Source organism: Bombus terrestris, chromosome 1, assembly GCF_910591885.1.
Source record: "Bombus terrestris chromosome 1, iyBomTerr1.2, whole genome shotgun sequence".
In the NCBI taxonomy this organism is placed as follows: domain Eukaryota; kingdom Metazoa; phylum Arthropoda; class Insecta; order Hymenoptera; family Apidae; genus Bombus; species Bombus terrestris.
This window is the reverse complement of record NC_063269.1, coordinates 10,190,714-10,207,263: the sequence shown is the minus strand read 5'-3', so window position 1 is coordinate 10,207,263 and position 16,550 is coordinate 10,190,714. Positions and strand designations below refer to the sequence as shown.

At 35.9% G+C, this 16,550-nt stretch overlaps 1 protein-coding gene across 5 annotated transcripts in view; it reads right to left on the bottom strand.

The window, feature by feature from the left end:
* LOC100645068 (hemicentin-1) overlaps positions 1-16,550 on the bottom strand; it is a 111,930-nt gene that overhangs the window by 49,944 nt on the left and 45,436 nt on the right. Inside the window, exon 1 of one of the 5 annotated variants that reach the window (XM_048407524.1) lies at positions 11,868-11,886. The exons of the other annotated variants lie outside the window; for them this stretch is intronic. The gene's annotated coding sequence lies outside the window, so the exon portion shown is untranslated. Of the gene's footprint in view, positions 1-11,867; positions 11,887-16,550 lie in introns of those variants that run through there. 5 annotated transcript variants of the gene reach the window in all.

Genomic DNA, 16,550 nt, shown 5'->3' with positions numbered 1-16,550 from the left:
ATTTTGAGTATTTACACGCTATAGTCGATTTATGGTAGCGATGCATGAGTGTTGGTAAAACGTCTAAAGCAACGACAGACTGATGGATACCAAAAGAAATATCATATTATCTTTTTTTTATGAATCAACAAATAATCAAATTTATCCATACTATAATAAAATTACATATCCTGTCAGAAATACGCTTGCATTTTTTTGTTCCAACATATAGAGCAAATGTACATGTGCGTTTAATGAAGTCTGTAACTAGTTCCTTTGAGCAGAAACGTATGTCGTAATTAAATCTTCTTCACAGTCGAAAAATTAAATACTTTTTTACAATCTAGTGAATTTATGTATGTAACATACTTCGTTTAAAATAACCGAATTTTGTACTATTCATAAGGAACGGTTTGCAGTCGATTACAATTTTTCGTTTTGACAAGCGAATTGGAAAGCAATAACTGTTATAAATGAATTTCTTGATTCGTGTTATTAAAATTATTCTTTATTTGATTTTCAGGCCACACGTGTATTTTTCCAGCTTCTTCGTAATTTCAAAAATATTCCTCGTTATAAGATTAAAATACCGCTTCACTCAACAGTTATACTTTTCATCTTCTACGAAACTTCATTAACAATATATCTTTGAACCTAACAAGTCTTTCTATCTTTAGCCATTTTATATTAAAATGCTCCTTTTTAGCCGCGAGGTATCGCTTAAATTAAAAAAAAAAGTTCAAACTCTGAATTCAGAACACAAATGTGTCTCAGTAACTCATTAAAGGATTAAAAGTCCAATTTATGAAATTTTCGTTAAATCAGAAGACCAAGGTAGGAAATAAATTTTGTTGTACATACTGATCGAAGTAGTAATTGTTAATATTATCCTATGGAATGTATTCGTGCGGCTTACAATTTGCATCGTCGGTATACGAAAGGCATCTGGTTTCGTATCGCATTCCGAACGGTCCGACGTGATTAAAAAGTCGGAGACTGCAACCAACCACTTGCTTTCCAGCAGGATTCCAGGCGTCGAAGTGGGCTACTGAATAATTCAATGAACGCGTGTTAATTCCCATATACACGTCGAACCATCAGAGACATGCGAATGCTTCCGAAATTTTGAATTGTTAATCTGATCGCGCTGCTCAGTTTTGAATCATCCTTGTGGCCCACGCCATTAATTCTCTACATCATTCCTGGAAATTTCCTGGCTGATTGAAGATAAACAAGTCGTTTGGTAGCTCCTGTATCCATCAAATCAATGTTCAATTCTCGAGTTCGATTCTTACGCGTTTCTTCAATTTTCAAAATACGATATTTAAGAATAATTACTAGTGAACTTTTATAAATCGTGAGCTATTAACGAATAAGATCTTTTGCACAGATTTTACGGGTTTAAAATAATTGAAATGTTACGTGTCAGTTTTACATAAATGGATTATCAGGTCATTGGTATTTGACGCAAATTTCGAGAATTCCGAAGAAGAAATTCGCACTTTATAATTTGTAATTCATTATTACAATATTATTTATTTTATTTCTCTTATAAATTGCGATCACGTTGTTACAGAAGAAGGGAAAGAAATAAGCATAAAAATGAGGAGTAATTTGTAGAAAAGAATTGGATGAAAAATATATTTACATATCGATCATTCGAGTATAATTGAACCGATAGGTGCAGTAAAGATGTAAAGTCACCGCACGATCTTTTAGTTCGCATCAGTTCGATGCGTTCTATTATATTTAAAGGCAATATCGTCGAAAAGCTCCGTTCCAATGTCTCTTAAACATTCAAGGAAATATACAATTTTGAAATATAATAATAGCTTTATGAAACTCTATTAGATAAATGTATTATGCGGATCAAAAAATTATTGGATAAAAAAATCTTATATTGTTCTTTATATCTTCGTTATGTTATTATTACCGTTATAAATGTCGTTAGGAAGAAGGTTTATTTTTATGTTTTTATATCGCAACATTTTTTAGTTTTATTGCTATAAATAAAATATTACTAAACGTGTTAGTGTTATTTTTGAATGGAAAAAGCAGTGATAAAAAAAACAGTTGCAGGTAAAAACTGTGTGAATTGCAGATTTTATTTCGCATGGTATCACAGTATCATGATTTTATTACGTGTATTTTACATGTAACTAAATATCAAAACGCGTATACTCTGTTATTCATAAAAATTCCACAAGCAGTGATCCTCAAACATTTCGATGATATCATTTTCTATGGTTTCATTTTGCTTTCTTATACGTAATTAGTTTCTTCCATTTGTCTTTCTATTTCTCCCATCTATCAAATCCAATTTACGTTCAAAGGATGATATTCCAGTTTCTTCAATATTGTTCTCTTTCGTTAAAATCCATCTATCATTTTTCCATCTTTCGTAACATGTTGAGATATTTGAATATCTCTGTGTTTTTAACTGTTGAAGTAAATTTGTATTTAAGCTACGGATGTTTATGCATTTATGGGAAATTTGAAAGTACAGAACCATTCAGAATGTATAAAATACCAGTTCAAAGCAAATGCTGACTCTAATAATTAATAAACAAAACAAATCTCCATTTAAATTTAATTTCATTACGGATTTCGGTAAAAGCATGAACTCGCACAACAGCCGCGAATAATATTTCAAATCGGACAAAGAAGAACGAAGATGGCAGAAAGAAAATGACAAAACTTCAGCTTTCTACAGCTTCAAAATAGCAAATAGAACGTTTTAATTAAGTATTCTTTCGACCCTGTTTCCTCGTAATTAGTTTCTTCGAAGCGCGCTCTTTTTCCACCTATCGTCTAACTACTCGTTCAAAGAACGATATTCTGCACCAGTTTCTTCAACCTGCTAAGTTAACCGAACCTGTTCAAAGAAGATCTTCGCTCGAGACCATCGGCGAAAAGTGTATCCCGAAAAACCACTCATGCCGATCCACCGTCCCATCTAAATTCACTTGCTCTATCTCGTTATCCCTCTCCTTTAACCGCAGTCCACTAACCTATTTCTAAAAACCGTTCCCGCAAGAAGAAATTTAATATCTTGGTTCGCGAAAACGATTATCTCTTCGTCTGATACCGAGGAGTCCGCCGGGGAAGCGGCGCGCGACTGGTGCAAACCGCGGCGAAGTTTACTGCGTTCTCGGCCAGGATAAATTCAGTGGCCGTTAAGTTGACAAAAGTGGAAGCGAGCGTGGCGTGGCAAATAATGGGCACCAGCCAAGTCCATGGGAATGGATCCACCAAGACGCGACAAACGCTCGAAACACAGCAAAATAAACAAGTTTCGGGCGCGAACGCCGCGCGTAGGGCTTGAAATTGCGCTCGGCTCGCGGAAATGACGGTCTGCGCGGGGATGGAAGGTTGAGTCGTGGAAGGTTGAATCGTAGAAAGAACGGAAGCAAAAGCGGTACACGGATTTTCTTCGCTAGGATTGGTATTCTCGTATTTCGATGTAATTTCCTGGATAAGGATACCACGAACCATGTCGAAACACCCTGCGTTCTCATATTAAACGCGATTCAGCGAAAACAAGGGGATAGAGAACGGGGTTTAGGATAACGAAATCGTACGGCTGATTGGTTATAACAAGTGATTGATGCCATTACCGAATCTGTCTGCGCTCATCGTATCCCGTTCCACGAATTATCCTATGCACATCGTACACATTGTTCGGACATTAGTGAATTGCTGTTTGCTAGGCGACGTATCGGTGTCTGATAGAAGGGAACTCGTTGGCTATACCAACGATTCCGCACTTTGAGGTTATCGTCTCATTAGCATATCGAGCACTCCCGTAATCTCGCTCTGATTACGAGGCAAAGATACAGCGCCGATCTCTCGCCGTGCGTAATTAAGCATTTGTCATATTAATTTCATCCAATTAAATGGAAAATATGGAAGAAAATTACTCATCTCGCGTCTTTGTTTCATTTCTAGCTGCGTATACGAGTGGATGTTTTTCTTTTTATTCGGTAGCTATGTATTTTTTGTGGGGGAAAATACGTTGCCTCATTTTCAGTCCGGCCGAGTGAGAATGATTTTCATTTATTCGGTATTATTCATACAGAAACGTTGAATATTCAGCGCAGCTTTCGAGAATAAAAATGAAGATCCAATAATAGGGCGGAGGCGTAAAAGACCGGCCTGGAAATTCTATGATAAATTTTCTATATAAACTTCTGGTGTAAGTAAACGAAGATCATTTTGGATTATGCTGCAACCTCCCGTATTTCCTCTCTCTCTCTCTCTCTCTCTCTCTCTATCTCTCTCTATCTCTCTTTCTCTCTCTCTAGGGAGGACAGCTGGATTAATCGAGCATGCTAATGTACCGAAGTTGAGCCAGCCGAGTGTTTGAAAAGCGCAATATGCAGGAATATATTAGCGAACTTAGTATGTCGTAAACCAGCTTTATAACCTGAATCATATCCGAAAAAGGTTAGCTATGTGTACGATAGGATAAGATGATCGTATCATATTGCAAGGTTTTTCAATTCCTCAGATGCATTTTAAGAATGAAGGCGGTAAAGTATTACTTTCGATCCTTTTGGTTTTCAATGGATTGCTTTTGGGGCCGCGCATCAAGTAGTAGTATCTTATGTTCATAGTCTGAATACACTTACGTTTCTCTTTCTTTACAGACACTGTGAAGAAATAAGAAATTAACAAAAGCGTATTACGAGCGATGGAGCTACATATTACATATTACATATTACATACAATTTATGACATACATAATTCTAGTAAACTGGAAGCAAATATTCAATTTTCTAATTTCAAGAGAGTTACAGTTACATTTATTTACGTTTTCATTTACATTTACCTTCCTGTATCAGTGATAAATTTTAATATTCGTGTTACTACCTTCCTTATTTCATATGTCATTTTTTAATTTCGTACGTTTTTTTTCAATGTTCCTATGAGTTAGATTGAAATTTTTGGCAGACTCTGCTGAATTCGTCTAGAATTTTCACAGCCAATTATTTAAACCAAGGATTTCCGAATACCAACGTACAATAGTCAACTATTGCGAATAACTTTCACTAATCTCTGTACTCGATTTATCGATTCGTTACGTCAGTCGTTACCGATTTCGTTACGTTGTTTGAATCGTTATCCCCGTACTTTGAATCGTTATCTTGCACGAATATAAAATTTTGATCGATTCATCGTTTGCTTGATGTTTCGAGCCAATTATCAGGTTTTATGTTGGATAATATCTATGAATGTGGTTGTACGGTTGCGTGTATTCACCGGCGGTGAACGAGATTTACTTCTAACGCATATCGACGATCATATCATGAAAAGGACGAAATAGAAATTAGAATTTCCATTGTTCGAGAGAAAAAGGGAAGAAAGATTGTTATTCGCGAGGCCATTAGTTTATCAGTAAGCGAAATGTCAGTTCAATAACAGTTAGTATACGTGAAAAACCTCAAAATTGGATTACTCGAGGATTCGAAAGGTGCAACACGCGCTAGTATTTGATAACGTTGAAATATGGAGGGCTTCGGTTTCGCAGTGACACGCATTAAAAAAAGCTAAAGCAGAATTATTTGACAAGTTGAAAAATGCAACGCGTAACGCGCGATACCGTTTTTCCAGTTGAGTGCATTCAAAACCGGAAACTATACCATTTCCCTATTTTCACGTAACGTTGCCTGCTCTCTAGCGTATAAATTTTCCCGTTTATCAACTAAACGCCTAACGATATCGAATTTGTGCGTTATTGAATAGCGCTCCGGTTGCCAGGAGTAACGTCAGACAAATTCTCTCTTTGGAATCGAAGAAGCTTGTTAAGTGCACGAGAAGAAGTACCTTTATCCGTACAGTCGTCATATTTTATCACTCGCTTCGCATCAAGTCAACAATGCTATCTGTTTCTATTAATATATTTTTTACTCCTACGTTTTATAATTTAATCACAGATGTGCAAGAAAGTACAAATTTAATTGAAATTAAAAACAAAAGAAGTAGAGTTCCTTTAATCGTCTTTAGTAATCGATTGTAAGATGTTAGAATACTTTCTGAAATTAATAATGTTTTTTGTTGCAAGATCGCGTGGATTGTATAAAAAAATTCAAAGTAAATTACTCTATCCATTTTTATCGAGAGATGATGGCAAAATACTTTTTGAAGTTAATAATGTTCTCTATTTCGAGTTCGAAACAAGAAAAAAAGAAGTTTCTTCGGTAAAAGGTTAAAAAATGATAAAAATTCTTTCTAAAGCCAGTGAAGTTCTCTACTTTGAATTCGGATGCGTCGTTGAAAAGATTTACAAAAAACATGTGCTATTCTTATGCTCATTTTCAGCGAACAATTACAGAATGGTAAAATACTTTTTCAAATAAATACTAAAACTACTTATATTTCAAGTTCCCATAAATTGTATAAAAAACAATAAAATGTAGAATTCATCTAGTCGTTTTCAATGAGTGATCAAAGGATAGAAAAATACTTTTCTGCTTGGAGTTTACGCGAAACGTATTAAAAATTCACTCGATCAACTAAAACTTTCCCGGGCTATGTGCTTCCAATCTCTATTTTTCCCAGCACTTAGCTTTCCTACGGTGGCAAGCATACGAACATCCATCTCCAGACTCAGAATTAACCTTCCCGACTTTTAACTTCTACAGAATATTGACACTGAACTTGAAGTCCTCGAATTACTCGATTCTCCTACGCTTCAACTTCCAATTGGCGAATGCGCTGGGTCCAACTGGCTTCCAGCTTTTACCGATCAACCCACAATGGAATCCACTGTATTCTTACTTTCCTAGCTCAAACGATCGTCTTCCAGAACATAGTCTATACGTTTGAATTGTTTCCTAGTTATTCCTGTTAGTCGTTGGATCGTCTGATGGTTGTGACCGGTTTCCCGATTAAACATCCGGGACGTCGACGGTTCGATAGCCTGCGATAATAGCGGCAGTTCCTTGGAAGACCACGTTAGATTCTTGTTACGCGTTTATTTCACGTTAACGCTAGAACTATCGATCACCATAGCGTGTGTGTAAATGTATTATATATATTTAATTGGAATTGTTAAAATACAGTGGAAATAAATAAATATATGAAACGATATTTCTGCCTCGATAAGAGAAAACATTAATATTACCAATAACGTTTGCATGTTTTCAATACTTAATTATAGAAACAACAAATTTGCTACTAGTCATTGTGACTGGTTTTGTTAGTTTCAATACTAAATCTATAATGTAATAGCTATTTACCTACGGTCTACTGTTGAATATACAGTTGATATATTCGGTCGATTGTAATTGTAATTACATTGCGGATGTTTATGCATTTAAATAAATTCAAATATGCAAAAACACGGCGAATATATTACACGACACGTAAAAATATACATGTAAAATACGCAGATTATAGCATTTGTTCTGATATTTATTGCTTTATTCTCTTTATTAACACCATTCCATTTTTCTATTTCGATGACACATATCTTCGTGTATCTTCTATTTCTCTAATTATCTCTATGAAAATATAAATTTGTATAAACATCCGCAGTCTAACGACGATTAAAATGCAACGACGAAAATAAACATACAGGAAAAATATAACGCTATTTTTACAATGGCTTCTTCTATCGACTGAATTGTCCTTATTTTCTCATCCTAAATGTCCATCTTTCAGAAATTGAACTATTTGTTCCTTAGTTATTTTAGTCGGATCGTCTGACGTTCGTAGCCAGTTTCCCGATTAAACATCCGGAGCATGGAGGCTCAACAGTCGCGTTAATATCGGGCGGTTCGTCGGTCGGTCGCAACGTCACGCCAGACGCTCGATGTCACGCGACTCTTTCGTTTTCAATGGTCAGGATCGATCAAACATCGCGATCGCGGCGCAACGTCGGGGTGTATTGCCTGGCGGCGAAGGCTCGGACACACCTGCGTTTGCCACGTAGACAATATTTCCTTTGTGGCACGCCAAACACACACGTCCCCGAAGTCACACGCGACCAGCCCGCCGACAGTGTCACCAACGCTCGCGAACACAAGAGAACCTGTGTGCATCGAGGATGTATTGTCGCGGTGCCAAGCGCAGGTGTGCAACTTTTTCGACTGGTATCGTCCAGCCGGTAAAAGTGCAGGTGAATTATGACATCGAGGAAGCTAGGTTCCGGGGTCACCGTTCGTTCTACGATACTTTCGGTCTGCGTGTACATCGTGCTTCTAAATTCATAGCAGAGTTATTTTAGTTAGAAGGATATTGAAATTTGACAAAATTCGATTACGAATACATATAAAGCGATCTATATTCCAATATGAGAATTAATATTTTCATATTTAATATTTTCATAATAATTCATATTTTCGAGGATATAATTACTTTGCATATTCTATATATTTTTTTATATTTTAATATACATTTTGTCCAAATTCGCACTTTTTTAAGTGGATAAAAATCCGTGATGGATAAATAACGAAACGCAGTGGCTTAAGAAAGTATTTGTACACTTGTGGTCAGACCTTTACAAATATGTCATGTATGTTGTACGAAACAGTTCGAAATTTCATTAGCACCGTAATGAGATCCGACTATCGCGATTATTGATTACGTTGGCACAGTTTGACACAACGCTGAAGTTACAAGATATTCAGTGCAGGTATACATTTCGTGGAAGTCATTAAAATATTTAAGCTTATGGTTTAATCGTTCGTTATATTAATATATCTCAACATTCTGTGGGAATATCTCTAGCTATTCATGTTGTGTAATAAATTCTTTTACTAAACATACGTTCAATGTAATAATCGTATAACCTGCGTATACATTTTAAATTTCAGTGTCAATGAAAGTTGAAAATGTTGTATAATGTAGAAGTTTTATATGTTAAATGTACAAATATTTTCGTGAGTTAACGTATATGTATTTGACCAATTCTCAGCTGAACAGGAATGGATAACTGGCGGTTATTCTAGCGATGGAAACACACAACGTCGAAAATGTGGAACAAAATTTGTGTCGCTTGAAGTCTCGCTTTCGAGAAAATTGAATTTGAAAATTTGTCGAGTACGCGCGTACCGGGCTAATTCTTGACTAAACACGTGCAAATTTTATTTCCCTAAAACCAGGCTTTAAACGAACAAATTTCGTTCTACATTCTCCACTTATTTTCGCACGCAGAATAAATTTCTCTTAATTGTTTACTTTCTGTCTTGACGCGAATTATACACACGTATACTTGACAGCCTTTGAAACTTGATTTCCTCGAAAACGAAGCTTCCGACGTAACTCTGTTATCCATGATTTTCGTCTTGTTTCGAGTCATAGAACCTCTGTGACTTTGCTTCTACCGCGAGTTTGCGACCGCGATGTAGATTTAGACCACCGACATATAGGGAGAAAAAGCGAAAATAAAAGAGAAAGGCAGGTCGATTTTGAGCGTAACATATATCGGATTGTAAAAACTCAGGCGAAAAAAATGGGACGATATCTGCCACGCAGATATAGATCGTTCGGCTGCGTTTTTCAGCGGGTCCATTGAAACGAAAGTTTCGCGATTATACGAAGACACAAAGGAGTTTGCTTTACAGTTTGATATGCTCTGGCCGTTGGATAAATCCGAGTATTTTCGCAGCTAGTCCACTGCAAGTTTCCCTTGTTCTCTGTCGCCTTCTATATCTGTCTATCTATCCCGCTTCCTCTCGGTTCTGTGTGTTCTGGTCTGTTTACAGACACCGTGACCGATGTTTCTCCGTGAAAATCCCAGGGCAAGTTTCGCCCGCAATTGCCGATGGCCCCGGATTTCGAATCCTTCCACGGTGAAACCTAATGAATTAGTTAAACTCGCTTGCATACGGTATATTCGGGTTGTTATACTGTTCCTTGTCTTCTTCGTAAATTGTAAACGTGCGATAGGATGGTTGAGAAAATAGTTCCGGTGGTTTCTGTGGCGAATACTCTGGATATAGTGAAATTCCATTTAATTCGAAGAAATAATCGAAGTTCTCTCGTTGCTTTAAATTAACGATATCGTACGTTATTTGTTGGTTTAATAAAGCAACAGAGACAATTTATAAGGAATTTTGTACGAGGAATTCACGGAGGAAAAGTGGCACAACCGATAAAATCTTTAATTTCGGAGAACCATGGATAAAGTCAAACGATAGTAATCTGATAGAGAAATCTTAAATATTAAAACACATTGTTTTAATTATTAAAGTACGTCGCTCGTAAATTTCGCATTTATCTCATTTTGGTGAAAATGTAGTTGTAAAAATTTAATTTCCCATAAATGCGAGAACATCCGCAATCTACTAATTAGAGATTACATAGCCTCATCAAGGTAGTCTGGTCTTTGTATTAAAATCAATAAAATAGTCACGATCGAGAAACTATCGTACAAAGTGTAGGCAAGTGTTGAAAATTCTAATCGGCAAACGAAAGAACTAATAAAAATTTATTCTACATTATCAAACAAGCTGTCATCAACCGTCAGCAATTTTCGATACGGTTACTCGTTTCATGTTGCTACAAAAATATACACGAACATTAGAAATTATACCGGTTATAAATAGAAGATTATATCGGTATTACTTATTGTACGAGTCTATGTGAAAGTCGGACGCGAGTTATTATATTATCAAGGAAACATCAAACGCGAATTCTGAAGAGTAAAATCGATCCAGAATACTTAAAGTGCACAATAATAACTACATCGGCGTTTGGAATCGTTTTGAAAAGCGTAAGGTAAATTCAATTACGCAAATTGATCCGCCGAATTGTAGTCATTTGACGCGGAGTCGAAAGGAAGGGCACAATACCCCCTTTATCCTCTTTCCATTTATTGTGATTCTCGGCGATCAATCGAATCGGCAATAATGACCTAGCCACCACCGAACTCCCGTGTATTTAATTTAATGGTATTCGTGGGTTATACGAACGGCGTAACTGGAAGCAAAGTGGTTGAAAATCGCGGAGAATCCAAGGCAAGGGTAGGGAAAGAAGAGAAAAAAGGGAAGAGGCAAACACTTGCGTGCGCCTGCGGTATTGATTTCACGCAACGGGCCACGCGAACTCTGCGCTGTTTCAGGTCAACGATACAAGTGCTCTTTTGAGTGAACGGAAAGCTGCAAGGAAATCTCTAAGGAATATAATATCGATGTTATTGCAGATATGCAGATAGACATTTTATTATTTGCGTTATACCATTTAGTTGAGATTCTAGTTCATCCACTAGAAACTTTCTAATAACCCAACGTTTTATTGGCAATTCCGTTTTTCTCAGTCAATTTATGGTACTTGGTGCTTAACGATGCGGTTATGAAAGTCAGTACAATGTATTTTCCTAACATCTTTCTCTCCTCTGTTTTTAAATAGATTTCTACGTAGCTTTCATGTAATACTTTACTGCATCGTTCTTAATAGGTTAGCTAAGCTTTGCTAAAGCTCGCTAAGATTTTTTGTCGGGGAAACATATTGAATGATATAGAAATTATTTTCATTAAGTATACGATGTCTTAAAGAAACAATGTGCTAAAACTTATTAATTAGGTCAGCCTTAATCAAAAGCTTCTATAATCATGGATTTTTAAATTAACGAAGAAAAATCAATTTCCATTAAAATTGTTTTAGTCTTTGCACATTTTAAAATGATATAATTTATTACCAAAATAAAATGAAATAAAATGAAAGAAATAAAATGACAGGTAAAAAGGTTACCCTTAAATCAAAAACCTATCAAGTTCAGAAGATTGTCAACCTAAATAACGTAATGGCTTAAAGTTTTGTTAAAAAAAAAGAAAAAAAAAAAATAAAATTTCATCTACAGCAATCTAATAATAATAATAGAGTTACACCACAGGATATGCTTGAAATGCTTCGAACGAATAAAAGTACATTTATTAAAGTACCTGTGCGGATCTGGGGTTTTGTTGTTTGCCCTGTAAGGTTGTTGCAAGCAACTCGCGGCACTGTGTGAATCCAAGCTAAAACACAAAGTATGCGCAATGGTAGCCGGAGAAATGTACGGGCGTCAGGGTTGAACTATTGCAAAGTGGCTGCTTTGTACTCAGGTGTTCGAAGCACGCTCTGAAAAGGAATACCAATATGGCTATCGTCTGAACGCTGAGCAACGGAATACTGGCTAAGACCTTTCAAGGATAGATGAAATGTGTTTATGCTGTGTAGCAAGGGCCAAAGAGTTTGGTCGTTTCTTGCGAATCACGTTAGGAACGAAACCTATATTTTTACGTTTCTCGTCCTAAAATTATTTTTTTCCTTTTTTTTCCCAATTTATATTCGATACGACAGGAAAATATAAATTTTCATATAAAAATCTTTGAAACTTACAGTTCATACACTTTTAGATTTATTACTTTTTCAGATATTTGCCTTCTATACTGTATAGTGTTTCAGGATGGATGAATTCTATATGCAAAAACAAATATAAATAAAAGGAACAAAACTCTTTCGCTTGAGGCCTTGTTTTCAATAAAATTGAGTTTGAAGAGTATACATTCACTTGGTCAACTCCTGACTGAATAAGACTTATTATTGTAACAGCAGGTTATTCTAAAAGTAAAAACAAGTCGAAAATGTAGAATAAAATTTTTTCCTTTGAGGTTTCGTTTTCGAGAAAATCCAGATATTGACAGCCACGCTGAACGCGTTCGACCGAAAGTTATTCGAGTGTGTGTGTGCTCGACGAATTTTCAGACTCGATTCTGTCGGAAACAAAGCCCTGAACGAGAAAATTTTGTTCTTTCTTTTCATTTTTGCTTACACGATATCAACTCAACCATTTTGAAACCCTATACAGACATTCACAAAGTTACATCGAACAATTGGAACGTAATTACCGCAATCGTTACTTCCAATCTTCATCCTTCTCTTTCTTTTACAATCTATCTTTTGCAACGGCCAGCAAAGAACAAGAGCGTAATCACAGAGGAGATTCAAGAAAATCCCACCCTAGATTAAACGCAAATAATCCGTTCTCTAACCAAGAATTCTCCTCATATTCTTCGACGTTTGAGTAAGTAAATCGAAGTTTCTCTTACGTTGTGACATTTTTTCAACGCTTGATAACACGCCACCCTCTAAAGCGATTATTTCGTGTAATTAACGCCAAGTCTTAGCTCGCGCTGCTTCTAACAAATATACGTCGGGAAGGCATTAGAGAAATCGATGTTCTCACGTTAGACGAAATGAATCACCGTTGACAGGAATCTCGAGCATCGCTGGCAGTTTGTGCATCGTACACGGTCTATCGATGCTCTTATCTCCGCACTGGTATCGCTTAGACGGCGAGCACAGAGAAGCGCAGGTTTAGTTCGAGGACTATCGCTATCATCCTTTCGAAACGACACGGCCATGGCCATTAGGTTAATTACAGATAAACAGTTACACGTATTGTCTTTCGTATCAGCAGGTGGGAACAGGATTGTACGTGTAACTCGTACAAAATTCTATATTTCATCTTCTATAATTTTTTATGCTATAATAAGAATTGTACGTACTAAATTCTTTCGTAACGATCATAAAATAACAAAAATAGAATGCGAACGTTCCGACATTTACTCTTTATATATATAGCTGGACTTGTTACAAATTTAACCGATATAATCAAGACAGTGGAAACTATAATGAGACATCGTTATAATGCGATTGAAATTTCTACATGTCTTATACATAACATACAATATGGACATGTAAATTTTCTAGGGTAAGTGGTCAAATATTTTCGTGAATCAGTAAATAATTGCCACACGGCAGTCGTCCTTTTGAATTAATTATAGAGACAAGAGTGATATACCAACTATATGGCTTTACCCTGGCACACAGCTTTTTACATGTTTGCCCCGATAATCGTGAGCGTGTTCAAACGTCGGCTAGAGTATCCACTGGTCATCGATCGGCGAGCGAAAGATCGTTAAAACGGAATTAAGAGAAATTATAATGATAAAGGGAACGCTTGATCGCACCGTTTCCACGCTTTTAATTACGTTCGTAACGATGGATTGCTGGACGAACGGAAACGAATCTATATTATTTGGAGAAACTCGATTACGTGCGGAGCGAAATCATCGTTAATTATTAATCAACGCAATTTTGTAATGCACCCGTGATTAGCGGCGATTCAACGGAATAATGGAACGACGTCCAACAAAGGAATCAACGTTTACTGTTTGCAAGTCGTAGTTTCGTGCGTTAGGTGATTTCCTCGTTGAAAAGGGAAACACAGATACGGTAGAAGAGAGGCAACAAAAAAAAAAAAAAAAAAAAAAACAGGACAACAAAGAAGTTTAATTTATATTGTCTGCAAGAATGGAAACGAGAAAGGGATTAATGCAAATTTAAACGAGCGGCGATAAGACCAACTATTAGATTAGCCACGTATACAAGTAAACAAGCATTGTTCTCTGATGATACGAGAACGCGACTGTACCATTACGTGTTCTGGCGTCAACGAGGTGCTTATTGCTGGCGACACGTTCGCCACAACAGGCGCGTTAGCGGGGAATTACAGAAATTATTAAAGTGCGATATGTTACTTGTGTACGTTTCTTTTTTTTAAAAAAAAGAGACTCGACAAAAGATATTCGATAGAACACGCGTAGCCGACGTGTATTAAATTAAAGAGATTTCAAGAAAAGGTTCAGTGAAAAGGATTATTGGTTAAACAACTTACTGACTTATTCATTATAAAGTTCTTTTGAATTTTTTGATATAAAATGTTTTACAGTTATACATCAAATAAGTACACGATTATAAAGGACAGTAAAAGGAATACTTTTTATCTGATGAATGTATAGTGATTCAACACTTCTGTATACACGATAAATTGTTTTCGGAGAAAAAGTTTGTACGACATACGACATAATGCTACTACTATCATGATCACATCGGTAAACTATGAAATAAGTTCCAAAATAAACAGTGCTTATAAAAAGTATTTGTACATAATTGTACCATAATCGATCCATCAAACACTGCCCAGTTACATTGTGTTTCCGCAAAATTCTGTGTCACAAACTGCATTGTGCTTGATATAGAGACTATGCTACTTCATCCTCATATTTAAATTCGAGGAGTTTCTCACTCGAAACTCTACTGAAACTTGATGGAAAAGGGTCGACGTCTGCCGGGTTGTTCGTTAACGAGCGCTCGGGACCTGTCTTTTTAAATCTTTCTAACTAAAAAAAAAAAGTTACAGCGAAATTAGTCTCGTGTTTTCTAAACAGAAAATATTCCTTTCACAATTCTATGCCACCTTTCGTTGTATTAATCAATAATTCTCTGATACTGTATACATTTGGAAATACAATGTACATCGTATAAAATTGTTAACAATATTTCAAATTTTTGATAACGATATGTTTGAAAATAGATGAAAATTGAATTTGTAAGCGTACAAATTTTTCACGTTTCAATTTCACGTTCCAATGTTCACGTTTGAAGCTTAAAGGAGCAACCATTATTATTGTTGTATTAGTATTGTCTTTGAATGGTATTGTATCGAATTTGGATAAATTGCGGCGTATCAATATTTTTGATGTGCTTGTCTGATCGGCGAATGTCAGGAGACACAGAATAGCACGAGTTCAAAGCGATATTCATCCAAGTGAAAATCGGCTGAAAGCTTGAATGACGGTTGTGCGTACCGCACCTCGATTCGTGTTGTGATTAATAGTCAACGGCGTAACGTGTAGGTACATGCAAGCAATGGTTTTCACAAAACGCGAAACCAGCGTGAAACGTCCTTGTACGGGTTTCTCCTCTGTAAAATATCACTTGAAACGTTTGCCTCGCTTTGCAATGATTCGTCTTTCGTTCGACTGTTCAAACGTTGCTCGTCGAGTTTTGGCATTGTCGTTTGTCACATTCGAAAATGTTCCAACTACATACAATATACAATGTACCTTTGGCCAAGTTTAATATCGATAAATAGTCCATTTACTTTTTAAATTCTAAATCATGATTCCGAGTTTGCACATTGAAAGTATATCCTCTGTAGACAGAATTTATTCTTCTTTTTATGATAGGTAAAGGATTGTAATTAATTACAATTCGAACATGAATAAAAGAAAATAAAATATAAGATGAACATAGATATAATGGCGTGTAACTACTGTATCTGATAATAGTGTGTAAGTGCTATGTATTTGACTTACAAACCTTCATAAATAATAAATTTGAGTTTCGCGTATAAAGCTTGCACGTTGTGCCTATTAATCACGGAGTATTTACTATGTTTAACATGGCTGTAGCTAGATTCATGAGAGCAAGAAAATTATAATTAATCACAGTTCTATAAGAATGGAGTAGAATAAAATTTTTTAAATATAATACTGTGTAAGTTCTTCTAGCGTGTAACTATTACATATGTAATAGAATGTAAGTTCACTGACGCTTAACTTCCAAGCCAAGTAATAAATCCGACTTCGTCATCTAGATCTTGCATGTTAAAACTGTTCGTTGAATATTTCCTTTGGTTTCACTATAGTTAGAATTTAGTCTCGTCATAAAAGAAAGAAGGTTATAAAGAACTAAAGAATAAAGTAAAATAGAATTTTAAATTATATAATAGTATA